The sequence below is a fragment of the Notolepis coatsorum genome, assembly GCF_963971535.1.
Source record: "Notolepis coatsorum genome assembly, chromosome: 10".
In the NCBI taxonomy this organism is placed as follows: Eukaryota; Metazoa; Chordata; class Actinopteri; order Aulopiformes; family Paralepididae; genus Notolepis; species Notolepis coatsorum.
The window spans coordinates 97,039,275-97,066,898 of record NC_140174.1 but is presented as its reverse complement, the minus strand read 5'-3'; the positions used below and the strand labels follow the sequence as shown (position 1 = coordinate 97,066,898).

Here is a 27,624-nt window from a genome sequence, read left to right as displayed (position 1 = left end):
GTCTTAGACACTAGCTGGTGAAAATAGACGAGCGTGTCAAGTCATAACAACATAGACCTGGTGAGTTTCAGAGTGGATTTCCCCTTTAAGGACGTGTCTCATCATTATTGATAATGAGATAGGAATGGAAAGGCTGTTCATCAAATCCTGTATGACGCTAGGGTCTCATGTGTCCAATTATTTTGGGAACACACAGACCCATAGCTCCAATGAGCAGAAGACATGCACCAGGGCTCTCATTTATCAACGTTGCATACGCACAGATATGTGCGTAACCCGTGCGTACGATCGTTTCTAAGCAAAGTGTGGGACTTATCTATTTGAACGTGTGCTTGAATTTGTGCATATATTTATGCACAGCTCCGGCCGTGCGTACCTCGCGCCCGGTGGTAGAATATGAAGACTGCAGTCTGCAACGCGGAAATAAGCTTCCGTGCATTAGTTTCAACACTGGCGTGTTCAACTTCTGTATGACCCGTAATTCATTATAGTTCATTGTAAAATAGCGACAGTGTAATTATAACGTGCTCACACGCGAAAAAGAGGTTGGCCTGCTTGTTTGGCACGGGGGGGGGGGGGGGGGGGTGCGGACGCAGAACACCCACCTCCAAACGCGATTAAATATTGTTTCAAATAAAAAGCGAAATACTATTATTTTGTGTGTCATGTTTCCAAATAAGATTGGTCACAACAAAATGCTTTCTACTTAAATTTGTTGGTTAGAATAGATTACCTCCGTTGAAACTTCACTGAGACTAACAGTCTATTTGTGAGCTCCCGCACAGACGTGATAATAATAATAATAATAATAATAACAATAATAATAATAATAATAATAATAATAATAATAATAATAATAATAATAATAATAATAATAATAATAATAATAATAATAATAATAATAACAATAATAATAATAGCTTCATTTTATATAGCGCCTTTCAAGAGACCCAAGGTCGCTTTACATAGATAGGGGGGGGAAATAACAAAGTAACAAACATAGTGGACAGACACAACATATAAATATGATGATGGAATTCATTCAAGTCCTCTCCACCCTCAGGTCTTTGCCACCGGCACGATCCATCATGATATTGGAGATGGATCGAGCAATAGACTGTTACTGTAGCTGTCAAAGCTCCATCACAAATGCAGTTATGTGAATAGAAAGGGATTCCACTCAGTCAATGTTGCGATGCGCATTTGTCTGATACATGTCGTTGCTGCATGCCGGGAGGAAGGCGATGCTGCATGTTTTCAATTCATTAAATAAAACTGATACTTTTTGCAAGGGTTTACTGACTCATACAAATAATCAACCAACTACATACTGTAACTTTTCAGTGCACGTTCTTATTTACATTGTGACAACAGCCTTGTGAGCTCCCGCACACAGACATGATGGAATTCAAGTTCAAGTTTGTATTGATCACATATAGGCAGGCTACACATGGTGTATAGGCTACATCATACATGGCAGTGAGATTCATTGTTCTTGTATATGCTCTCGTATTATTGTAATATAGGCTACCTAATACCGACATCAAAATAGATTGTATGCCTCTACAAATCATATGCAGGTAGAACATTGACGGAAAATCCGTCACGATTTGGAATAAAATTGAGGAGAACTTTAATCCCTGGGTATTAATCAAACAAAACAGAAAAAGGCAGTCATATTCCAGCACAGTCTTTATTAGTTAATATGGTCTTTAAATTAATAGATATCATATCCGACATCACCGTACGTGTACATGTCTGTCAGCCTGTCTCGTATTTCTCCCATAACACGCTTCGTTCGGCTTAGTCCACTTTTCCACATTTCATGGGGGTGTTCCATTACCGTATATGGTTAATTACGGGCGGTGCTATATGCAAATACTTAAAATCATGCACGAGCAGGCGGCTAGGTGGTGTAGTGGGCAAGGCACTCGCCACCAACGCAGGAGACGCTGGGTTCGAGCCCAGCTCTCGGCGTTGCTACCAGCTTGGCTGGTCGTTCATACTAACACAATTGGCAGTGTTAGGGGTGGGAAAGTTGGTGGGTGGGTCCTGGTCGTTGTAAACAGCGACTCCTACAGTTCGGTCGGGGCGCCTGCTCAGCGAGAAAAGGATCTAACACGTTACACCACACGTTACACCCTCTCAGTGAGAGTCCGCGCTGCCAGGTGAAAAGAAGCGGTTGATTGGCTACACATGTGTCGGAGGAAGCATGTGATAGTCTCCACTCTCCCAGACCGACTGGGTAGGTGCGCAGCGACCAGGAAGGGGAACTGGGAATTGGCATAACGACTAACATTGGGATGGGAGAAAAACGGAGGAAAAAGGAGGGGGAAAAAGATCAAAAAAAAAAAGTTCTAAAAAAAAAAAAATCGTGCACGAGCGTGGAGCGTAGAACTTAATGGTATTTATCAACACGGAGTGTGCATACGACCCGTGTTCGCACATGTGATAAATCCCGATTTTTCTGTGCGTACACACATTCTAAATTCTGTGCTTAAGAACGGAAATAGAACACTTTCTAAGAATTGTTGATAAATGAGGGCCCAGGCCTTTCTGGTTGTTGTTGTGGTTTGTAACCGACCCCAATCGCACAACACAAGACAGGTATGATGGTTTGCCAAGAAACAGATATTTATTTAGAACAGGGAAAAAAGGGCACTGTCCCTTTAAGGGAGAAAACACAAAACACTGGAATAACACAAGAGGGGAAGGTAAAGTGCCTTGAAGAGGTGGGCAGGTAAAGGGAACACTATGGGAAGGTAAAGGGAACGCCTAAGGGAAGGTTAAGGGAACGCCTTGGGAAGGTTAAGGGAACGCCTTGGGAAGGTTAAGGGAACGCCTTGGGACAGAGGACTAGGGACTAGGAGAGCTAGGGATTGAGGACTAGGGACTAGGAGAAACATAGGGAACAGGTTCTGGGGAACAGAGGGCCAGGTTCTGGTGACAGAGGGAACAGAGGCCCGCGGAGGCGGGCTGGGGACAGGGAGGAACTGGGGACAGCGGACCGCGGAGGCGGGCTGGGAACAGGGAGGAACTGGGGACTGGTGGGACAACATCTGGGCCGCTCTGCTGAACAGAGGAGAGGGTTAATATTCAAAGGGAAAAAACAGAGCAGATGCAGAACAGTCCAAATAACAAAGTAACAAAGTAAATACTATCTTCGTGTGAACAAACACACAGTGGGAGATGGAATGTCCAAAATAATATCCACGAGAGAACAAAACAGAGTGGGAGATGAAATGTCCAAACTAATAACTAAGTGAGAACTAAAGGAGGCAATACGCTGGGGAACAGCAGCGGGACGAGGGCAAGGGGCATTACGCTGAGTGAGTGACATCACAATCTAAACTCACCCAGGCGTATGCGTAAAGGTACAGGGACAGCAGCGGGAACGGGGGCAAGAGGCATTACGCTGAGTGAGTGACATCACAATCAAAACTCACCCAGGCGTATGCGTAAAGGTACAGGGACAGCAGCGGGAACGGGGGCAAAAAGCATTACGCTGAGTGAGTGACATCACAATCAAAACTCACCCAGGCGTATGCGTAAAGGTACAGGGACAGCAGCGGGAACGGGGGCAAAAAGCATTACGCTGAGTGAGTGACATCACAATCAAAACTCACCCAGGCGTATGCGTAAAGGTACAGGGACAGCAGCGGGAACGGGGGCAAGGGCACTACGCTGGGTGAGTGACATCACAATCAAAACTCACCCAGGCGTATGCGTAATGGTACAGGGACAGCAACGGGGCGAGGGCATCGCCACCGGGTGGCTGGCTGTCCGAGCCGAGGAACAGAGCGCTGGGACAACGGCGGTGGCGAGGGCGTCGTCCACCGGGTAGCCGCTGTCGGAGCCGAGGAACAGAGTGCTGGAACAACGGCGGTGGCGAGGATGTCGTCCACCGGGTAGCCGCTGTCGGAGCCGAGGAACAGAGTGCTGGAACAGCGGCGGTGGCGAGGATGTCGTCCACCGGGTAGCCGCTGTCGGAGCCGAGGAACAGAGTGCGCGCCACACCTTGGTGTGCGCGTCGGAACAGTGGCGGTGGCGAGGGCGTCGTCCACCGGGTAGCCGCTGTCGGAGCCGAGGAACAGAGTGCGCGCCACACCTTGGTGTGCGCGTCGGAACAGTGGCGGTGGCGAGGGCGTCGTCCACCGGGTAGCCACTGTCGGAGCCGAGGAACAGAGTGGCGCGCCACACCTTGGTGTGCGCGTCGGAACAGAGAGACGCATCGGGGTGCGTCTGCGAGGAGGAGTGTGCCAAGCAGGAAGGTCTGGAAGATGCGCGTCGGCGCGCTGAGGTCTGGAGAGCGTGCCAAGCTCGAAGGTCTGGAAGATGCGCGTCTGTGCGCTGGTACGGAGGAGCGTGCCAAGCTCGAAGGTCTGGAAGATGCGCGTCAGTGCGCTGGTACGGAGGAGCGTGCCAAGCTCGAAGGTCTGGAAGATGCGCGTCAGTGCGCTGGTACGGAGGAGCGTGCCAAGCTCGAAGGTCTGGAAGATGCGCGTCCGTGCGCTGGTACGGAGGAGCGTGCCAAGCTCGAAGGTCTGAAGTGGAACACTGGAATACCTCCCGTAGAGGATTAGAGAGCGCAGTACAGTGTCTCCCTCCAGGCAAACGGCGGCAGGTGGCGAAGGCTTGAGCGCATCTGGCGCGCTGGTCTGGAGTGGAACACTGGAATACCTCCCGTAGAGAATTAGAGAGCGCAGTACAATGTCTCCCTCCAGGCAAACGGCGACAGGTGGCCAAGCCCTTGAAGATGCGCGTTGCGCGCTGGTGACTGGAGAGCGTGCCAAGCTCGAGGGTCCGGGAGATGCGCGTTGGTCTAGATGTGCGTCAGGACGAACAGCTGCGCTGGGGTCTGCAGTGGAACGCTGGGGTGCCTCCCGTGGAAGTTACAGGGAGCGCAGAACAGTCTCCTCCACAGGCTACGGCGACAGCAGACGAAGGCTGGAGCAAACATCTCAAGGCTGGAGAGATCCATCTTACAGCATTGGTAGACCAGAGGATCTCCCGAAAAAGTCTAGATGTTAGAGAATATGACTCAGCATGAATACAACACGACCCCACCCGAAACGAGGGGAAGAGCCCTGGTATTTAAAGCCCACAGGGGAACTAATTAGCCTGCCACCACAGGTGCGAGAGGTAATTGATAATAGTCCAGGTGTGGCCACTGAGAGTAAACGAGAGTAAAGAACGAGAGGGTGGGGGCTAGAGAGAGTGAGTGAGAAGGGAATTTCTAACAGTAGGCTTTAAAGAAACAGAGAAAAGGTGGTGAGCAGCGGGCAAAACCTCACAGTACCCCCCCCTCAACGGGAGCCACCCGGCGACCCAAAACAAATACAGACAGAGTGGCAGGGGGCAAAACAAGAGGTACTGGCCAAGCCAGCAGGGGAAGCCACCACAAGAGTGGGGCTAGCAAAAGAAACAGGGTCGCCGAGGGGTAACTAGGGTAGCAGAGGGGCAACTGGTCTAGAGGAACTGGGTCTAGAGAACTAGTCTAGCGAACTGGGCAAGAGAACTGGTCTAGAGAACTGGTTTAGAGAACTGGTCTAGAGAACTGGTCTAGAGGAACTGGTCTAGAGGAACTGGGTCTAGAGAACTGGTCTAGAGCAACTGGTCTAGAGGAACTGAGGGGCAAGCAGGGTAGCTAAGGGGTAACCATGGAAGCACCGGGAAAGGGCTAGCAGAGGGAAGGTTAGCTGCCAGGGCACTGATAGCTACAGGGCCTATGCTAGCTGTACTGCTACATCAACATAGAGGCTGCGCAAGCTGCCGGAGCCAGGCTAGCAGAGGGAAAGGGTAGCTGCCAGGGCACTGATAGCTACAGGGCCTATGCTAGCTGTACTGCTACATCAACATAGAGGCTGCGCTAGCTGCCGGAGCTAGGCTGGCAGACAGGGCTGGACCAGCATGAGAGCACAAGCTAGCTGGAAGGACAGTCCTAGCTGTGTGAGAAAAACTGACCTTGCTAGCTGAAAGGGCAGTCCTAGCAGTGGGATAAACTACACAAGAAAGTGGAGGCCATGCAGAGGGACCGGGTTAGCTGCTTGGGCCTGGCTAGCTACAGGGCCTATGCCAGCTGCAAGGCTGCATTAACATAGAGGCTGTGCTAACAGCCGGGGCCAAGCTAGCAGACCGGGGCCATGCAGAGGGAAACTGGGTTAGCCGCCAGGGCATGGCTAGCTACAGGGCCTATGCCAGCAGCAAGGGCTGCATAAACATAGAGGCTGTGCTAGCAGCCGGGGCTAAGCTAGCAGACAGGGGCTCTGCTGAGGGACTGGGTTAGCTGCCAGGGCATGGCTAGCTACAGGGGGGTCAAACAGGGCAAAACGGGAAGCAAACAGGGGAGCTAACCGGGGAGACTAACAAGCTAAACAGGGGAGTAACAGGCTAACAAGGGAGCTAAACAGGACTAACAGGGAAGCTAAACTGGGCAAACAGGGAAGCTAACAGGGCTAACAGGGGAGCTAGAGGGAACAAGAAAAAAAAAGGCAAACTCAACATACACCGTCTGTGCTGGCTGGGGTCGTCGATTTGGTGGGGTCGTACTGTTGTGGTTTGTAACCGACCCCAATCGCACAACACAAGACAGGTATGATGGTTTGCCAAGAAACAGATATTTATTTAGAACAGGGAAAAAAGGGCACTGTCCCTTTAAGGGAGAAAACACAAAACACTGGAATAACACAAGAGGGGAAGGTAAAGTGCCTTGAAGAGGTGGGCAGGTAAAGGGAACACTATGGGAAGGTAAAGGGAACGCCTAAGGGAAGGTTAAGGGAACGCCTTGGGAAGGTTAAGGGAACGCCTTGGGAAGGTTAAGGGAACGCCTTGGGACAGAGGACTAGGGACTAGGAGAGCTAGGGATTGAGGACTAGGGACTAGGAGAAACATAGGGAACAGGTTCTGGGGAACAGAGGGCCAGGTTCTGGTGACAGAGGGAACAGAGGCCCGCGGAGGCGGGCTGGGGACAGGGAGGAACTGGGGACAGCGGACCGCGGAGGCGGGCTGGGAACAGGGAGGAACTGGGGACTGGTGGGACAACATCTGGGCCGCTCTGCTGAACAGAGGAGAGGGTTAATATTCAAAGGGAAAAAACAGAGCAGATGCAGAACAGTCCAAATAACAAAGTAACAAAGTAAATACTATCTTCGTGTGAACAAACACACAGTGGGAGATGGAATGTCCAAAATAATATCCACGAGAGAACAAAACAGAGTGGGAGATGAAATGTCCAAACTAATAACTAAGTGAGAACTAAAGGAGGCAATACGCTGGGGAACAGCAGCGGGACGAGGGCAAGGGGCATTACGCTGAGTGAGTGACATCACAATCTAAACTCACCCAGGCGTATGCGTAAAGGTACAGGGACAGCAGCGGGAACGGGGGCAAGAGGCATTACGCTGAGTGAGTGACATCACAATCAAAACTCACCCAGGCGTATGCGTAAAGGTACAGGGACAGCAGCGGGAACGGGGGCAAAAAGCATTACGCTGAGTGAGTGACATCACAATCAAAACTCACCCAGGCGTATGCGTAAAGGTACAGGGACAGCAGCGGGAACGGGGGCAAAAAGCATTACGCTGAGTGAGTGACATCACAATCAAAACTCACCCAGGCGTATGCGTAAAGGTACAGGGACAGCAGCGGGAACGGGGGCAAGGGCACTACACTGGGTGAGTGACATCACAATCAAAACTCACCCAGGCGTATGCGTAATGGTACAGGGACAGCAACGGGGCGAGGGCATCGCCACCGGGTGGCTGGCTGTCCGAGCCGAGGAACAGAGCGCTGGGACAACGGCGGTGGCGAGGGCGTCGTCCACCGGGTAGCCGCTGTCGGAGCCGAGGAACAGAGTGCTGGAACAACGGCGGTGGCGAGGATGTCGTCCACCGGGTAGCCGCTGTCGGAGCCGAGGAACAGAGTGCTGGAACAGCGGCGGTGGCGAGGATGTCGTCCACCGGGTAGCCGCTGTCGGAGCCGAGGAACAGAGTGCGCGCCACACCTTGGTGTGCGCGTCGGAACAGTGGCGGTGGCGAGGGCGTCGTCCACCGGGTAGCCGCTGTCGGAGCCGAGGAACAGAGTGCGCGCCACACCTTGGTGTGCGCGTCGGAACAGTGGCGGTGGCGAGGGCGTCGTCCACCGGGTAGCCACTGTCGGAGCCGAGGAACAGAGTGGCGCGCCACACCTTGGTGTGCGCGTCGGAACAGAGAGACGCATCGGGGTGCGTCTGCGAGGAGGAGTGTGCCAAGCAGGAAGGTCTGGAAGATGCGCGTCGGCGCGCTGAGGTCTGGAGAGCGTGCCAAGCTCGAAGGTCTGGAAGATGCGCGTCTGTGCGCTGGTACGGAGGAGCGTGCCAAGCTCGAAGGTCTGGAAGATGCGCGTCAGTGCGCTGGTACGGAGGAGCGTGCCAAGCTCGAAGGTCTGGAAGATGCGCGTCAGTGCGCTGGTACGGAGGAGCGTGCCAAGCTCGAAGGTCTGGAAGATGCGCGTCCGTGCGCTGGTACGGAGGAGCGTGCCAAGCTCGAAGGTCTGAAGTGGAACACTGGAATACCTCCCGTAGAGGATTAGAGAGCGCAGTACAGTGTCTCCCTCCAGGCAAACGGCGGCAGGTGGCGAAGGCTTGAGCGCATCTGGCGCGCTGGTCTGGAGTGGAACACTGGAATACCTCCCGTAGAGAATTAGAGAGCGCAGTACAATGTCTCCCTCCAGGCAAACGGCGACAGGTGGCCAAGCCCTTGAAGATGCGCGTTGCGCGCTGGTGACTGGAGAGCGTGCCAAGCTCGAGGGTCCGGGAGATGCGCGTTGGTCTAGATGTGCGTCAGGACGAACAGCTGCGCTGGGGTCTGCAGTGGAACGCTGGGGTGCCTCCCGTGGAAGTTACAGGGAGCGCAGAACAGTCTCCTCCACAGGCTACGGCGACAGCAGACGAAGGCTGGAGCAAACATCTCAAGGCTGGAGAGATCCATCTTACAGCATTGGTAGACCAGAGGATCTCCCGAAAAAGTCTAGATGTTAGAGAATATGACTCAGCATGAATACAACACGACCCCACCCGAAACGAGGGGAAGAGCCCTGGTATTTAAAGCCCACAGGGGAACTAATTAGCCTGCCACCACAGGTGCGAGAGGTAATTGATAATAGTCCAGGTGTGGCCACTGAGAGTAAACGAGAGTAAAGAACGAGAGGGTGGGGGCTAGAGAGAGTGAGTGAGAAGGGAATTTCTAACAGTAGGCTTTAAAGAAACAGAGAAAAGGTGGTGAGCAGCGGGCAAAACCTCACAGTTGTACTGTGCCTGTGCTGCCCTGAATATATCTATAATTTTAAGTACACAAAGCCTATTCAGACATTTCTAAAGGCCTACCTTTTTTTTAATGCAGAATTTCGAAGTTGAACTTATTTCACTTTGCCTGTTGATAGATCACCACTTCTAATAATTTCAAACACAGGCCTGGTGAATATTTATAGTGAGCTACCGCAGGGCTTTTATGCCTTGCCATACCATACCCTGTGTCTCTCTCAGTCACCTGACCTTGTGATAAATAATGTATTCCTGTGGAAAATGATCCCGTCTCACTCCAGCATTCTCCCTGCAGTCTGTAATCAACTGGCGCAGCAATATAAGAGTCACAGACTTGTCACAGACTTTCCACCAGAAAGAATCACTCGCAAATCATAAAATATATTAATATTAGCTGAGGAGGCAGTCAAATCTAATTGTCATAGCAACATCTCACCAGAAAACATAAATAAAGTACTAATCTCGACTACAGAAAAACAGGTACATAATGTACGTTATTGTATGTAATATATTTATGTTTCGTATCGGCGAAAGTCTAAAAGAAAGATGTGCTACCGGGAAGACCAGGCTGCAATTAGAGAGAAAGGGGGGCTTTCCTTTTATTTCCCCTGTAAGTTAACACTTTGAGATTAAAAAAGGTGTTATAAATAAAAACTATAATTATTATTATTATTGATTGATTGATAGATAGATTTTTATTTATTTCGAACCAACACACATAACTATCACAACAAATTGATAAAAGCAAAAACAATATACATACATACACATACATACATATACATACCCACATACATACAAATTATACATATACACACAAACACACTCACACATGCAAATAAAAATAAACCAAAACATAGAATTTGGTTCGAGAAGGGGCAGAAAGAAGCAGTGCTGATCTAGTCCTGCCCCTTCCTTACATCACACAATTGACAGATTCTTGCTCTCTATCTATAGTAAATGATCAAAAATAAATAAAAAAAACTGAGAGAAGGAAATAAAGCAGTATTTGCAAGGAATAGAATATGTCATAATCATAAGAAGTAACAGTACTACTCTAGATTTTCCTCTTTCATGTATTTGTTTAAGAATGTTTGTTTATAACTGCTTTAGAATTTTCTAATATTTTTACAAATGTTTAATTTCTCATGCAAGCTGTTCCAAAGTGACACCCCACAGACCGAGATGCCCATTTGCTTCAAGGTCGTACCCTAGGGTGTTTTAGGAGCAGTTTCCCTCTTAACCCGTATATACCATCTCTGCCTGTGAACATTTTATGAATGTTATAGGCTGTTACATCCCAATGTATGTGCTTCCCCAGTGTGTGTCTTGTTCTCCATTTTGTTTCCTCCCTCCAGCCAGAACCCGTCCTCCACCATTGGTCCCGGCTATGCCTGCCCTTCCATTGGTGGACTACATAGCAGCACAGCACCGATTGGTGGATGGGTTTCAAGACTCCAAGACCCAATCAGAAGCCATCACCCACCACCCAATCATGGATCACCACACCCTGTTAAAACATGGCTTCTCACTTCAGTCACTCTCTCTCTCTCTGGCATGAGGCTAGGCCTGGTGTGATTTTGTGACATTGAACTTTGGATACTATTGCATTTCTTTATTGGCCTTTGTGTTAGTGAAACTACCTTTGTGTGTGTATGGCCACAGAGAGAGCATTGTTAGCTATAGATTGTTTTGTTATATGATTTCCATTCTTGTATGTATCATTAATGTGTTTTTTCCCTCTTTTTCATTTGGATATTGTTTTCTCCTGTTTTAGTTAGGTAAGGGTAGTTTAGGTAATGTAATTTCTTTTACCATAGATTAGGTTGGTTTATTTGAAGAATAGTGGTGTTTGTTTGTTGTTTTGGCCTCGGCTCACCCTTGAGCTACATGTGCTTCCTTTGCATTTACCAATAAATATCCTTGTGTTTACAAACTTGGTCCATTTCTTTCAACCAACATTTATGTTACAGCCCTTTACCCTTAGACCCACAGGGGTCGTAACATAGGCACTGTATTATTAATTACTTTAAACATAATTTGCACTGTTTTGAATTTAACCAGGTCAGTGAATTTCAAATTTGATTCTTTAAAACCTCTTAACCCACATGTGGGCCTTTTTTAGGACGATTTGCCCACCGGCACTTTGGCGACCACTAGTGGCTCGGGTGTGCATTTTTTTGTATTTTTTTTTGTATCCACTTTTTCTCCCATTTTCTATATTTTGTCTCATCCCAATTTCGTATCATCCAATTCAACCCTCCCCTGTCACAAACGCTGTTTCTTGCCTCCCACAAGCCGGCTGCAATGTGGACTAAGTCATACATAGCACAAGTCCCCTCCGGTACTTGAGGTAACAGCAGTCGCATTTTTTCACCTGCGCAGCTCGATCTCTCAGTGGTGAGGAGTAACGCGTGGGAGGCTCACGCTGCCCCCGACACTTCCTGATTCCACTGCGCAGGCGCACCAACCGACCTGTAGGAGTCGCTGTCCACAACGCCCGATCCACACCCATCAGTTTCCCACCCCCTAATACGGCCAATGTGTATTAGTACGGACGACCAGCTAAACTGAAAGCAAATGTGGAGCGCTGGGCTCGAACAGGCGAGCCCAGCGTCTCCAGATTTCGTGGCGAGCGCCTTGCCCACTACGCCACGTAGCCGCCCATGGGTGTGCATATTTTGTAATACAATATATATATATCGAATTTGTTGCCTGTCGATAGCCCTTTCAGGTGACAAAATCCGTTCAGCGGTTCTCGAGTTACATGCCGATATTTGAGGCTTGTACAAAGTACACTGTATTGTGCAAAATACAGACTCTTGGGGCTCTAGTTCCGTCAATCATTTGGCGATCTCGAAAATGATTGAAGAGGGTTGTAGCCAATGAGTGTGGCTTTCCAATTATACCCCACCCGGGGATGTACGAATCAGGGATCTAGGTGAAAAACTTGCGAGCGAAAACAGGAAGAGAAAAACCGCAGAATGAATTGAAGTCTATGAGAAAACTGAGCTTTTCTTTTGTACACAGTTGACCAAAATCACTCCTAATCACTCATTTCTGAACGGATCGTTATGAAATCTGAACATGTACTACATAAGGGTTCAGGCTATGGATTTCGGGAGTTTTTTAAGCCATACGAATTTCTGGGGAAATACTACTTCTGGCCTACTAACTACTACAGAAAAACTTGAGTAACAAGTTTTTCTACAACTCAAGTTCAGACCTATGTTACTCTATTTCATTAGCACTAAAAGTGATCTTTCTTTATTGTATCGTAAACTTCAGAATGTTATCTTTCAAAAGAGACCAGGCTTATGCATGTGCTATAATATAAAGTATAGTATTTTGGTTTGCAAAAAGGGTATGCAGTCCTCAAAAACGAAAACAAAAATGGCCACTTTTCTGCCTGCATGTTAAGAAAACAGAAGGTTAGTGTGATCTCGATAACCGACATGAATGATGGCCTATCCCTTTTTTTTATCCACTTTTTCTCCCATTTTCTATATTTTCTCCCATCCCAATTTCGTATCATCCAATTCAACCCTCCCCTGTCACGGACGCTGTTTCTTGCCTCCCACAAGCCGGCTGCAATGTGGACTAAGTCATACATAGCACAAGTCCCCTCCGGTACTTGAGGTAACAGCAGTCGCATCTTTTCACCTGCGCAGCTCGATCTCTCAGTGGTGAGGAGTAACGCGTGGGAGGCTCACGCTGCCCCCGACACTTCCTGATTCCACTGCGCAGGCGCACCAACCGACCTGTAGGAGTCGCTGTCCACAACGCCCGATCCCCACCCATCAGTTTCCCACCCCCTAATACGCCCAATGTGTATTAGTACGGACGACCAGCTAAACTGAAAGCAAATGTGGAGCGCTGGGCTCGAACAGGCGAGCCCAGCGTCTCCAGATTTCGTGGCGAGCGCCTTGCCCACTACGCCACGTAGCCGCCCAATGATGGCCTATCCTTATCTCTCTTTTCTGTAATGTGCAGATATTTTGTAGGTTGGTTTTGTAGGAGTTTCCCCAAACTTCAATACAATATGACATGTAAAGGTGTAAAGTGTCCTCTGGTTCAAAAACGTTTTTTTTTTTACGCAATATTCCAACAATTCTCGATATCTTTGAGCACAAATATCCTATGTGTTTCCAGCAGAGCTTGTGGTCCACTATGATGCCCAGAAACTTGATACACTCTATCAATTTTAACATGATCAATTTCCAAATTAATTTCTATATTTGTTTTATGATTTCCAAATAGCATTACATTAGTTTAGCTCAGATTCAGTGATAACTTATTTTCATCTAACCAACATTTTAATTTGGACAATTCTGTATTGGCTACCTCTAATAGCTGTTGCAGGTCAACCCCAGAGCATAAGATATTTGTATCATCTGCAAAGACAACACATTTCAGTATTTTAGACACTTTGCAGATAATGTTGATGTATAAGATGAATAATTTGGGTCCTAAAACTGACCATTGAGAGGGACCCCACAGATAATGTTTGAGCAGCCTGACTTGTGCTGACCCATCTGAACAAATTGTTGTCTATTGCTAATGTAGATTCTTAGCCAGTCAAGGGGTACCCCTCTGACACCATACCTTTCCATTTTCCCAAGTAAAATTTTGTGATCAATTGTGTCAAAAGCTTTTTTTAAATCAATGAATATTCCTAGTGCATATTTTTCTCTCTCTATACACGTTATTTCCTTGACTAGCTCCATCAATGCCATGGAGGTGGATCTAGCCGATCTAAAACCATATTGACTTTACATAAGAATATTTAGTTTTTCAATTAAATTGTCCAGTCTTTCATCATACAGCTTTTCAATAATATTTGAGAACTGTGGCAACAAAGATACTGGTCTATAATTGGTGAATAGGTGTTTATCTCCGGCTTTAAATATTGGGATGACTTTAGCTATATCTTCATTTTATGTGGAAATATTCCCATTTTGAATGACAGGTTGCATATGTGTGTAAATGGGTCCGCAATTGCCTCAATCTTTTTTTTCTTTTTTACCAGGGACATGTCTATTTCATCTCCATCTGTGGATGTTTTATTCTTAAATTTGTTTACTATTTCAATAATTTCCTTTTTTCCAGTTTCCAAAGACATTGGGTCTCATTCCCGACATTTTTTCAAAGATATATTCTGGAAGTCTTATCTTGGAACCACTGAGACATAATCAATGACAAGTTCACTCTGAGTCCTGAACGTGCTGGTAATATGTCTTAAGTGGCTGAAAAGGTCGCACAAATTATATGATCTGATATCTGCTTGGAGAATGGCATTCTGTCTTAAACTCGAAAGCGCGTTCCCGTTCAGGTCATTTGCATACAAAACACCGCCTCCAGAGCTCCTTATAAGGTAACTAGTGATGCAGCTGTGTGCAAATGGAATGGCGGAAGTGCTTTGCAAGTCTTGCGAGCCGCGTGATTACGAAACCTAGCGTCAGTCAGTGCCAATCAGAGAGCGTCTCCGAGAAATGCGGCTAGGTTTCGTAATCACGCTTGCGTGCCATCAAAACTAGATTAGATTAATGTATTGGCATCATATACAGCTCGCGGTACACCTGCCGCAGCGCACGCGCACACACACACACACACACACACGTGCGCGGCAGTACTGTATATGAATGAATAAATGAAATATAATATATATAGCCTACGGCGGGCGTAATGAATGAACGCAGTATGGCTTATTATTCCATAATTAAGCCTATAGGCTACTTTTCATTCGTAGGCGCACACAAGACTTGTTATGGAATATTAATGCAGTCTATTTCCACCGATTAGCTTTAGTTCTTATTTATTTATCCACTGTCATTTCAGTGTTGGTGTATAGGCTATATAGTGTATTTCAATATAAGTTTAATTGATTAATGATATATTCGAAGGAATGCAGGTTTATAGCTATATCAACCCCCTCCAATGTACAGTAAATGACCAAGTATGGTTTTGTCAATATTACAATGTACATGCTTGTACAGTGTAAGTCTACCACCCCTCCTACCCAACCTCCTCCAACAGTTTCTACGTCAAATGTACTCTCTTTTCTGGACTCTTTTTGTATCACAAACAGTACTGTATTTGCAAATCTGTTATGTCATAAATGTATAGATGTAGCAGTACTAGACGTTAGACGGAAGTTGAATATTGAATTGAAGGGAGTATGGTCTGATGCAGATGGTCGGATAACTATAGCTAAGATTGTACACAAGAACAGGAAAATAGCATTGGTAGCGGTATACGCCCCAAATTTGTACGAAGTTGGTTTCTTCACTACACTTACCAAAGCAATGTTAGACCTTCCCGATTACTCATTTATAATTGGTGCGGATTTTTAATGCCATTTGGAATCCAAGGATGGACAAATCTTACCCCCTTTTCCAACGAACAAAAAAATTCATCTAATGCATTAAAGGATTGGTCGAAGATTACAGGTGTAAATGACTTATGGCGATCACTTAACCCCACAACCCGGAAGTACTCTTGTTGATCTGCGAGACATAACACATTATCCAGAATAGATTATGTTTTTGCATCCCCAAGACTATTTGATACATATGATGTGGAAATGATACCCAATGCATTATCAGATCACTGTTATTTACTCCTAAAAGGAACATTTGGTATACTATCTTCCCGAGCCCCAAGATGGCGATTTAACTCGATGCTGCTTAATAACAAGGAATTCATTACACAACTCAAAGAAGCTCTTACAGTATTCCTACGGAGGAATGCAAACTCGGTGCAGGACCCCAGAATATTATGGATGTCGGTAAAGGGAATGATCAAGGATTTCACTGATAGCTTTTCCTCCAAAATGCGCAAGAATCGATGCTCAAAACTGGCTGAACTGGAAACGCTTTACTCAACGTTATTTAATTCTTTACAATACAACAACTCGATTCGACTGGAAAATCAAGTTAATGTACTAAAAAAAGAGATTAATGCCATATACAGACAACAATCGGAAATACAAATACGTAGCACAAGACAACAGCAGTACTCTCAAGGTTCTAAACCAAGTCACCTATTAGCTATGCGATTAAGAGTTAATGCAAAATTTGCAGATATAACTACCATTAGAGCACAACAAGTACTTGTTACAGACCCTGAAAAAATAAACGCGACATTCAAAGAATTCTACTCCAACTTGTATAAATCAGAAACGACATTCGATCAAAACAAAATGGACACATATCTTAATCAAATTAATCTCCCTAAACTTTCAGAGGATGCCGCTAAACAGTTAGAAACACCGATCACACTAGAGGAACTCAAGAAGGCCATATCCGAAATGCAAAGTGGTAAGGCTCCTGGAAGAGACGGTATCCCACCAGAAATGTACCTCTCTTGTTGGGACATAATTGGACCCTTATTACTAAATATGATTTTATACTCAGTTAAGGAGGGGAACTTCCATAAGAACGACAATATTGCACTCAACAGTCCTCCTTAAAAAAGACAAAGACCCCACCGAGTGCGGTAGTTATAGACCCTTAAGCCTCCTTGGAACCGATATCAAACTGTACTCTAAGGTATTAGCCATCAGATTACAAAAGCATATGACGTCTTTAGTTCATCCGGACCAAACTGGCTTCATAAGAGGCCGCTTGATCACTGATAACATAAGACGATTACTGCACGTACTAGATGCTGACAAGGACGACACCATACCTAAGGCGATGCTGTCCCTGGATGCAATGAAAGCTTTTGACAGGCTGGAATGGTCGTATCTATGGGCACTGGCAGTATTAGAAAGGATGGGGTTAGGTAAAGGTTTCATTGATATGATTAAAGTAGTATACATCGGCCATGATTACAACAGGTATAATCACCTCCGGAATCTTTCCGGTATCACGCTCAGCTAGACAGGGTTGCCCTCTTAGTCCCGGACTATTCGATCTATCATTAGAGCCTTTAGCACAATATATAAGACAATCCCAATCCATAGAACCAATCGTAATCAAGGGCACACAACATAAAATTAGTTTATATGCGGACGACGTAATACTGTTCATGCAAAACCCCAACACCACATTGCCTCATCTGCTCAAGTTGATTGAGGACTTTGGAGATTTATCGGGATTTAAGATAAATTGGCCGAAGTCGGCTTTCCTTCCACTTAACGCCCCTGCAAAAAAAAATATAACCCTCCCAGAAGAGATACCTATGGTAAAACACTTTAGATGTTTGGGAGTGGAAATATTCCCCACCATAAGACAAACGGTGAAGCACAATTACATAAAAATCCAAAACAAAATCAAAGACGACCTTGATAGGTGGTCAAAACTTAAAAACTCAGTACAGGCACGGATATCAATAGTTAAGATGGACGTACTACCTAGAATCAACTTCTTCAGCTCAATGCTACCGTTACCCCCTCCAGAGGGTTACTGGAAAAAATTACACTCCTCCACATACAAATTTATTTGGAATAACAAACCACCACGTATAAAAAGATCCACCGCACAGAGAAACAAAGCAGACGGTGGTATGGCATTTCCAGATTTTTTCCACTATTTTAAGGCGTACACTTTTTTTTTATCCACTTTTTTCTCCCATTTTCTATATTTTCTCCCATCCCAATTTCGTATCATCCAATTCAACCCTCCCCTGTCACGAACGCTGTTTCTTGCCTCCCACAAGCCGGCTGCAATGTGGACTAAGTCATACATAGCACAAGTCCCCTCCGGTACTTGAGGTAACAGCAGTCGCATCTTTTCACCTGCGCAGCTCGATCTCTCAGTGGCGCGGAGTAACGCGTGGGAGGCTCACGCTGCCCCCGACACTTCCTGATTCTACTGCGCAGGCGCACCAACCGACCTGTAGGAGTTGCTGTCCACAACGCCCGATCCCCACCCATCAGTTTCCCACCCCCTAATACGGCCAATGTGTATTAGTATGGACGGCCAGCTAAACTGAAAGCAATGTGGAGCACTGGGCTCGAACAGGCAAGCCCAGCGTCTCCGTCATTCGTGGCGAGCGCCTTGCCCACTACGCCACATAGCCGCCCAAGGCGTACACTTTAAGACCATTGACAACATGGTTTGATCCCCAAGCATTACTATCCTGGAGAAAATTAGAAGAAAATATAGTAGCCCCACATAGACTGAAGGACATAGCATACACTAAATTATCAATTAAGCAATGCGAACGGAAATTTGGCCCCATAATTACTCATGCGATCCGGATATGGCGTGAAACACAAAAAAAATATTCTAACCCACATAAATGGCATAATCATACTCCCTTATTCAATAACAATGCACTCTTGATTGGAAAACGACCTATAAGATTCCCTATATGGGAAAAGCAAGGCATACACTCATTAGGTGATGTTTTTAACAAACAGGGTTTTTGTAGTTATGAAGAAATACGCAAAAAAATGTATCTCACAGAGTCCAAATTTTTTTTTACACACAGTTATTGTTATGTTTGAAGTCTCACGGTGTTCCATTAAAGATACCAATTGAATAATGACCAGCAAGGGACACACAACCGATTACATAAGGGAGAAATGGGAGAGAGAACTAGAGATAGGAATAACAGGGAAGGAATGGGGTAACATATGCGAGGTGCAACATTCAACAACAGGATAGAGGATATGGAAAGAGTTTGGATGGAAAAACATAATCAGATTCTTTATAACCCCAGAGCTGAAGGGAAAATATGCACCAACACAAAGAGCATGCTGCAACACAAGAGGGCAAAGGGTAAAGGAGGAAAGAGGTTCAAGGAGGGTCTCTGAACCCATGTCACAAAACGCTGCTTTAGTTAGCTTTTTTATTTTAATTTTTGTTTAGGGTATGACAACTGTTTTATGTTTTTCCATTTTATTATTTATGTTTGTGGAATTTCTGCTCAAGTCAGTATTTTTTATTTTGTTTTTGAGTATTACATTTTTTCTTTATTGTTTATGTCTGTTTAATAGTGTTGTTGATGTTATTGTATATGTTGTGTTGTATGTCTATAAATGTTTAATAAAAATTTAAGTTAAAAAAAAAAGAAATAGCAATTGAACACCACAGATACCACAAATTCTTCTATGAAAGAGAGACATCGAGAGGTTTTGTTTCAGATTTTTATCATCAATTACTAACGTCCTCGTATGAAACCCTCCACCTAGACTCCGTCTGGAGGAGGGATATACCAGACCTGGAAAGTGATTTTGATTGGCAAGAAGCCTGGGCAAATGTTCGATTTACATCAAGGAACCCGGACCATCAACAAATAAATCTTAACTATATTCACAGGACATACTTGACTCCTATAAGACTGAAAAAATGGGTCTTAAACAAGACTCCAAATGCTCCTTATGTACAAATGGGGACGAGGGGACATTTATGCACATGTACTGGGACTGCCCACCAGTTAAGATATTCTGGAAAGAGGTGACCCAGCAATTATCAAATCTCTTAACTCTGAATATACCTGTACACCCCTCTGTATTACTGCTGAATGATGTTTTTGAGTGTGCAGTACATCCACAGCTAAAGAGATTGGTTTTATCGGGTATCACAGTGGCTAAAAAGCTGATAGCATCACGATGGTTCCAACCGGAAAAAATTTGCCGAAAGGTCTGGATTATTACATATCTCGATGTGATTTATCAAGAAATATCTACAGCAAGAATTTTGGGTCTCAATGAATCCAAAATGACAATCTGGTTAGAAGTGGTGGAGAAAATAAAAGCTAGCATATAATGGTAGTGTCTGGTTAGGAGTGAGGGATAATGGATGGATTATCCAATGGGGGGTCCGGGAGGGGGGGGGTACGAGCTAGAGCATATGTGTGTAGGGTATTAGATAGCAGGTATTGGGGGTATATCCTGTATAAGACATTTAACTATATGGTGATTTCATTGGATGTGCACTGTTAATAATGCTTGTATATCTTATCGTGTGTTGTCATGTTTGTTTATATGTTTGTTTAAAAAATAATAAAAAAATAAAATACAAAAAAAAGATGTATAGCAGTACTGTCTGTGTCGTGTGTGTCATATATGTTATGATGAATTGAAAATGGGGGACCCTGATGTAAACAAGACGAAATTATTTCTCTGGTCTGCATCCCCTTATGTAATTGAGCTGTACTGTACTGTACCCATTCTGCAATCTGTTAATAAAGTTTTCAATCAATCAATCAATCAAACAAAGGTCTGTCCCATCGTATACCAATCAATGGGATACATTGCATGTTGACCTGCATTCTTTCAAATGTATATAATTAATCATTAAAACAGATGTGTAACAAATAAGAAATACAAATTCCACAGAAGGCATTAAATAATTATTATTTTCAATCATTTCACAATAATTGCATAATTGTGTTTGAATATCTGAGTAATTAAAGTAATTATACATTTGTCCAAAATAGCTGGTTCAGATATGGTTAAGCAGCTGCCCTGTGATCAGATGAATCCATATTATTTATTTTTCCGACATCAAATGCGTAATTTCTTATCGTACAAATATTGTCATATTTATTTTAATTATGATTAAGTAATTAATTCCAAGGAGGCCTGTAGCGTTGACGTGAAGGAATCACTATGAGAACACAGTCTGTCAAGTTATAATGACATTTTAAATTAGTCAATCAATCATGAGATTTGATCGTGGCTGAGAGCAGATTTAAGTGTGCTCCTCAGCACTCTTAAATCTGCTCTCAGCCACGATCAAATCTGATCTCAGGAAAATTTGGGGACTCCCACTCCCAGCCCTAATATGTCTTAAATGGGCCGAAATCTGGCTAAGACGAAATTTTTTGTCGTAACTTCGTTCGGGAATGAGACCCATTGATTCTGCTATTTTCTTTCCACCTTTGTGCTCAGTACACGAAGGTGTACCAGTATTGTTTATTTCAGCAGCCAGTCTAGGGCCCACATCTACAAAGAGGTTGTTAAATCCCTCCACCACCTTGTTCATAGTTGAAGTTTTCCTGCATGTCTTTGTCTATGAAATGATCTGGGTATAGTTTAGGTAAGTTTTTCTGTTTCTAATGATGCTGCTTTTTATCTAATAACTAATTATAATATTTCTTCTTACATATCCTCATAATATTAGTTTGTTTATTTTTATATTTCTTGTATTTAAACTCTGCCTCTTTAGTTTTATGTTTTATAAATAACCTGTATAGAGTATTCTTTTTATTGCAAGCATTTTGTATTCATCCATGGCTTTTCTGCATACTTGTTTTTCTTGTTGTATTGTTTAAGTGGGCAGTGTATATCAGATATAATGCATAACATTTTTTAATAAATAATTCATAAGCTGCGTTGACATCTGGTGCTTGATATATGCTCGTCCAATTTAATTTTAACAGCTCGTTTTTCAGTGAAGATACAGCTTCTTCCGTTATTAAGCTCTTGAGTTTAGTTTCCTTTGTCTCCCTCCTCCTCATACAGTACATACATTTATAGACTGCGAAGACTGGTAGGTGGTCACTGATATCATTTAAGAGCAGGCCGCTTATTGTATTGTTTTCCAAATTGTTTGTGAATATGTTGTCTAGTGAGGCAGAGTCGGAAGTTATTCTACTTGGTTTTGAGATGAGTGTAAAGAGACTCATAGCATACATTGTTTCAATAAATGCCTCAGGTTATTTGTGTTTGTTTGGATTTAATAAATCAATATTAAAATCCCCACAAAATAATGTAGTCTTTTGTTCCGTTGAGACAGCTAACAATAATATTAAAAGAATTCTCCATAATTATTTATACGGTAATGCATTAAAAAAAAACTCTGCCGTCGCTACTGACATGTTGCCTACAAGCTTATGAGATAACCCTTCATCAATGAACAAAGCTACTCCTCCCCCTTTCCCCTATCTCTGTTGATGCAGTAGAACTTATAACCCTCCAATGCAAAATCCGAACCCCTCTCATCCACCCACGTTTCTGAGATAGCTATGATGTTGAATGGCTTTGTAAATAGTGCTAAGTAATCTTTTATGTTATGTATGGAAATTGGAATACATGCTTCTACTGTTAAAATGGATCATTGACAGCCCCTGTTCATATTTGATATTTGCATTGAATTTCTGCTCTGTATAATAACAGCAGTTCCTATCTATATTATCCAATAGATTGAAGTCTGGATCTATATCCAGTTCAAAGTCCTGCATCTGTGACCGGCGGCTGGGTGGCGCAGCGGACATTGCATCCGGCTTGGGCCAGTCGTCATACTAACTCAATTGGCAGAGTTAGCGGGTGGAAGTCGATGGGTGGTAATCTGGACGTTGTGGACAGCGACTCCTACAGGTCGGTTGGGGACGCCTGCACAGCAGAGACAGGAAATGGCGGGGGTAGTGTGAGCCTCCCACACGTTACACCTCGCCAATGAGAGTCCGCGCTGACAGGTGAAAAGATGTGACAGGCTGCCTCCTCGTGTATCGGAGAGGACACGTGATGCAAGGCTTCTATCCTCCCTACAACCGGCCAGTGGGGGGCATATGCGAGCAACGTTCAAGACAGAGGAGGGGAGAATGGGCACAGCGGGTAATTGGAATGGGAGAAAAATAGAAAAAGAGGAGAAAAAGTGGATAAAAAAAAATATATCCTGCATCTGTGGTATTTTATGGTATACAGTATATAACAGTATAATATATAATATAATGCATATAAAAAATAATATACATAATACATATAACATAATACATATATAATATAGGTTTATGTCACACCATATAATAATTGACACCCATGATATGTATACATTACATTTTACATTTAGTCATTTAGCTGACGCTTTTATCCAAAGCGACTTACATGTTCTGTACGACAAGCCATCAGGAAGGGCACAACTCTATCAGCTGAGCAACAATGTTCATCAAAGTGTTGAGTGCTACTATTCAGATAATGGTTGAAGAAGTGCGTCTTTAGTCGACGGCGAAAGATTGGACGTGTTTCGGCTGTCCTAACTGGGGTGGGTAGTTCATTCCACCATTGTGGGGCAAGGACTGAGAATAGGCGACTTCTCTTTGATGACCCTCCCGGAGCTTGGATAGGAGTAGGTCTGAGGCGGCCAGAAGATGCAGAGCGTAGGGGTCTTGAGGGTGTGTAGTTAGAGACCATTGACCGGAGGTAGGCGGGAGCGGTTCCCTTTGCCGCACGGTATGCTAGGTCGAGGGCCTTGAAGTGGATACGTGCAGCAATGGGGAGCCAGTGCAGGTCCCTAAGAAGTGGGGTGACATGGGCCGACTTCGGTAGGTTTGAGATCAGGCGGGCCGCTGCGTTCTGAATGAGTTGAAGAGGCTTATAAGAGGTATATAATGCATGACACAATGTATCGAGCAGTTTGGCAGCAAGCAAGCCATGCACAGCCTTTTTGGTGTCAAGGACCTCTACGTTGATGCACATTAGGTCATGAGCAGGTCGTTAGTCCAGAATTCCATACATCTGCTATAGCTGAAGAGATAACAGTAGAGAACTGTCTAACGCCTGTCCCCGTCTCCCTGTGAGTGGATGTCTCGAGGTGATGACCGGAGTGGTGGACGTCCTGTGATGATGGCCGGGAGGATGCGACCCTCTCGACGCCCCCCCCCCCCCCCCCCCCCCCCGCCCCCCATACCTCAAATGGATCCGTCATCAGCTCTATTTTCAATCTTTCAAAATGTTCTTATGTACCCCAGTTGCTATTGCATGTACTTATTTGTGTTTCATTACGCGTATATGTACATGCTTATCAACTGTTTCGCCTGTTTTATAGCAACACTATCAGCGACATCTAAGAAGGGAGATCCCCCCTTGAACGGCCCTTCTATAAGGTTTCTCCCCTCCACATTGCCTGTGGTGCTTTTTTCCTATTGCTAGGTTTTTAGTGAGTTTTTCCTTACCTTCGCGTGGGGTATGTCTGGGAGTGTTGCATTAATTTTATTTATTTATTTTACATTTTATTTTGGATTTCATGGGGACATTAACGTGTGTTGTCAGACCTTAGAAATAAATTAGATTTGATTTGATTTACAGTAGAAACTGAAACAGATCAAAAGGGTCTCTGTTGTAGCCTACAGTATATTCTCTCATTGAGCCAACTTCTAGTGAATGAAAAGGTGAAATTAAACTGTATTTCTGGGACCCCTGGGGATCCCCGGACTCAATGTTGAGAATCATTCACTTGGATGCTTCACTTTTAGTAGAACTTGTCATGTTTCAGCAGTCTTACCACTATCTAAAGTAATCTACAAGAAAGCTAGTGACCACGTCTGCTGTCAACACCACCATTCCTCCCAGGTGTCAGGCTCCTCATTCACTTCCATTCATTTTGAGGACCAATATCATACTTCTGAAGTAGAAATAAACAATATATAGCAATATTATTCTGTGTAATATATTTTTCTGAGTTAACATTACTTGTTTGTTGGAGCTAATTATGAGTATAGGAACTATTTCTCACTTGAGGTGTAGTTTGACCAACTGTCAACTTTTCACAGAATATTTAGAATCGTTCTTCCATCAAGGCAGCACGTAACCATGGTAACCACAGTACACTCAAACCTATAACAAATTGACCGGATCTGCTTTTATTTTTCAAAGGTAATAAATCTGTAAACACACATCAAATGTCAAAACAACATGTACCTTTGACTCAGAATTGTCTATTTTATTGAAATCTGCACAGAAGTATGATATATCATACTTCAGATATACTAGACTAGGTCCTCAAAATGAATGGAAGTGAATGAGGAGCCTGACACCTGGGAGGAATGGTGGTGTTGACAGAGGACGACAGGGACAGCAGTTGTCGCTAGCTTACTTGTACAGTAGAATGTAGATGACTTTAGGTTAGACTGCTGAAACATAACACACTAAAGTGAAATATCCCATTAAACAGAACTTTCCCAAGTGAAATATTTGCAAGAATACAGGCACAAGACATATGTTGTGATTATTTAAAGACATATAATTGGCCCTTGAGAGTTAAAGGGTGATTGGGACTTTGCGCTTTAGTGTCTCAGAGAGGTCATGGCAGGTGTCTCAGGCCTGATTTATTTCTATTGATTGAATAAACCTTTACAGTCCCATACACTGAAGTTACAGTGTCCGGCTCCCTCGTTCTTATCATCAGTGAGTTCCACAAACATTGCACACCAAACAGCGTGAGAAAAAGGGCTATTTTCTGCCCTTTTGTCTGAGCTCCCTGAGGGGCTTGTTATGAAGGCATGACGGGGGACATTTTGCTCTCCTTCAGAGGCCGGTGTGATGGGGGGCCTGGATGCTGTTCCTTTTTTTGTCTTGTGCATGTGGTGAAATAGTAGTCAGAATACCAGGAATCCAGTCTAGTGAGCTTTACTGATTAGTCTCAGGCATTACATCTTAAAGCTGCAGTAGACAGCTTCTGAGAAATTTGCAAGAGAGAGTTTACCTGCCCAGCAGAAATAGAGTAAGCTCTGCATCACGTTTCAAGCCAATCAGGTGTTTTTGGCCTGCCAAGTGGTGTTTCTGTGGAGAACTAAGACCATTGTTGCGTTCCTCGTCAAAAAGTAAACAAAACCACCTGTCGATCAGAGGCTGGGAAATACATATATACAGGATATATATATTTCTAATTCAGCTTAAAGCTGCTGGTGCCTCTAGGAGTCTGTGGAAAACCTTTGTTTTCACACATGCATGGGCTTGAAAAGTGATGCGGAGCTTGCTCTATTTCTGCTCGGCAGGTAAACTCACTTTTGCTAATTTCTCAGAAGTTGTCTACTACAGCTTCTATCTATCTATCTATCTATCTATCTATCTATCTATCTATCTATCTATCTATCTATCTATCTATCTATCTATCTATCTAGGTCGTCCTCGGACGGGCCCTCCATCGGTGCTTCCAGTCATCCCGATCCTCCATGCATCTGGCTAGCTCGCCGGTGCATTCTGTTCCCGCATCTCTCCTGAGTACGTCCACGTAGGTTACTGTAATGTGGGACGTCCTCGTGATCGATGCCCGTGTGTTGGTTCCCACAGCACAAGTTTGCTGGTTGGCATCTCATGATGTCTCTGGCAGTGACCTGCCAGCCTCATTCTCCTGACTGCCACTTTCTCGCTCACCCTTAGCACCCCCCCCATACAAGTTTGCATTAGTGACATGCTCATCCCTGTTGATGTTGAGCACCACACGCATCATTCTGGTGTAGCACCCATCCAAGGACTTCTGCAGGGTGGGCTTCAAGGTCCAGCATTCACTGCCATACAAAAGGACAGACTCAACTGTTGCATGAAAGAAGTTCACAGCTTTAACTGTGCAGGAGAGCAACAGAACAGGGGTGCAATTACAATTCTTATTGTCTGTATAGTATACACACACTACGCATGGTAACGAAAACAATCCAATCACACAGCAGTGTTCTGGCAATATTAGCGTTGCCTGCAAACAGCGCTCAGTATGAATATCTTCTTAGCAGCTTTTCTTGTGCCTCAGTGATACACCTAAGTTACAGTATATAGGACTGGGCCAATGATCAGGATACAGGTTAACATCTGTATGTCTATTTGAAGCCTTTGTAGCTTATCTTATCTTTATTTTTATTGTAAATATATTCTGGAAACCCTCTACTGTGTCTCGTGGAACTATATCATCAAAATGGAAACTCACCGAGTGGCACCTGTAAAGAATGACTTTCACACCATTCAAAAGTGTTAATACCTTCTTAACACACACTTTCAAATGTTCTTTCACACCCTCCATTAAATTGCCCAAACCACTCGCACGGTAACATAACCCTCACTCAGTCTTAACCATGTTGATAGTCTGAGCGTCAGTGACAGAAACTCAAGAAAACATTGATGCTGATCAGGTAGAATAGATAATACAGACAAAACCTTTTGCTGAAATGTTTTTTCCTTTGTATATCTACCCAAGTATGTTGAATAATAATAATAATAATAATAATAATAATAATAGTAATAATAATAATAATAATAATAATAAATAATAATAATAATAATAATAATAATAATAATAATAATAATAATAATAATAATGTTTTAAGTATATATCTATTTATTAAATGTTAAATTGACATTATGTTTTGATCATATTTATCAAATGTTTTGAACCATACTATGTTTTCTTTTAAAAATATTATGTGTCTCGGAACATATCCAGACCATGTATGAAGAAAACGTGTGTTCAAACCATTTAATTAGAATAGAGCTGAGAGTTCAATTGGCACCTTACCCTCTTGTGCATAAATCCACGCAGAAACCTATGTCAGTAACTCCTCCACGGGTGCATTGTTGGGAGCGGACGGTCCTCAGCCTTTCCCCTCAGCTCCTGTGGTCTAGGAGAGGTTGTCTTCTCTGCTGTTGTGTATGTCTGATCCTGACA

General features: G+C 44.3%; 1 protein-coding gene across 1 annotated transcript in view; it reads right to left on the bottom strand.

The window, feature by feature from the left end:
- gal3st1a (galactose-3-O-sulfotransferase 1a) overlaps positions 1–27,561 on the bottom strand; it is a gene marked incomplete at its 3' end in the record, with an annotated part of 47,629 nt that extends 20,068 nt beyond the window's left edge. Inside the window, exon 1 of the mRNA XM_084322687.1 lies at positions 27,475–27,561. The remainder of the gene's footprint in view (positions 1–27,474) is intronic.
- Between the last annotated feature and the right edge of the window lie 63 nt (positions 27,562–27,624).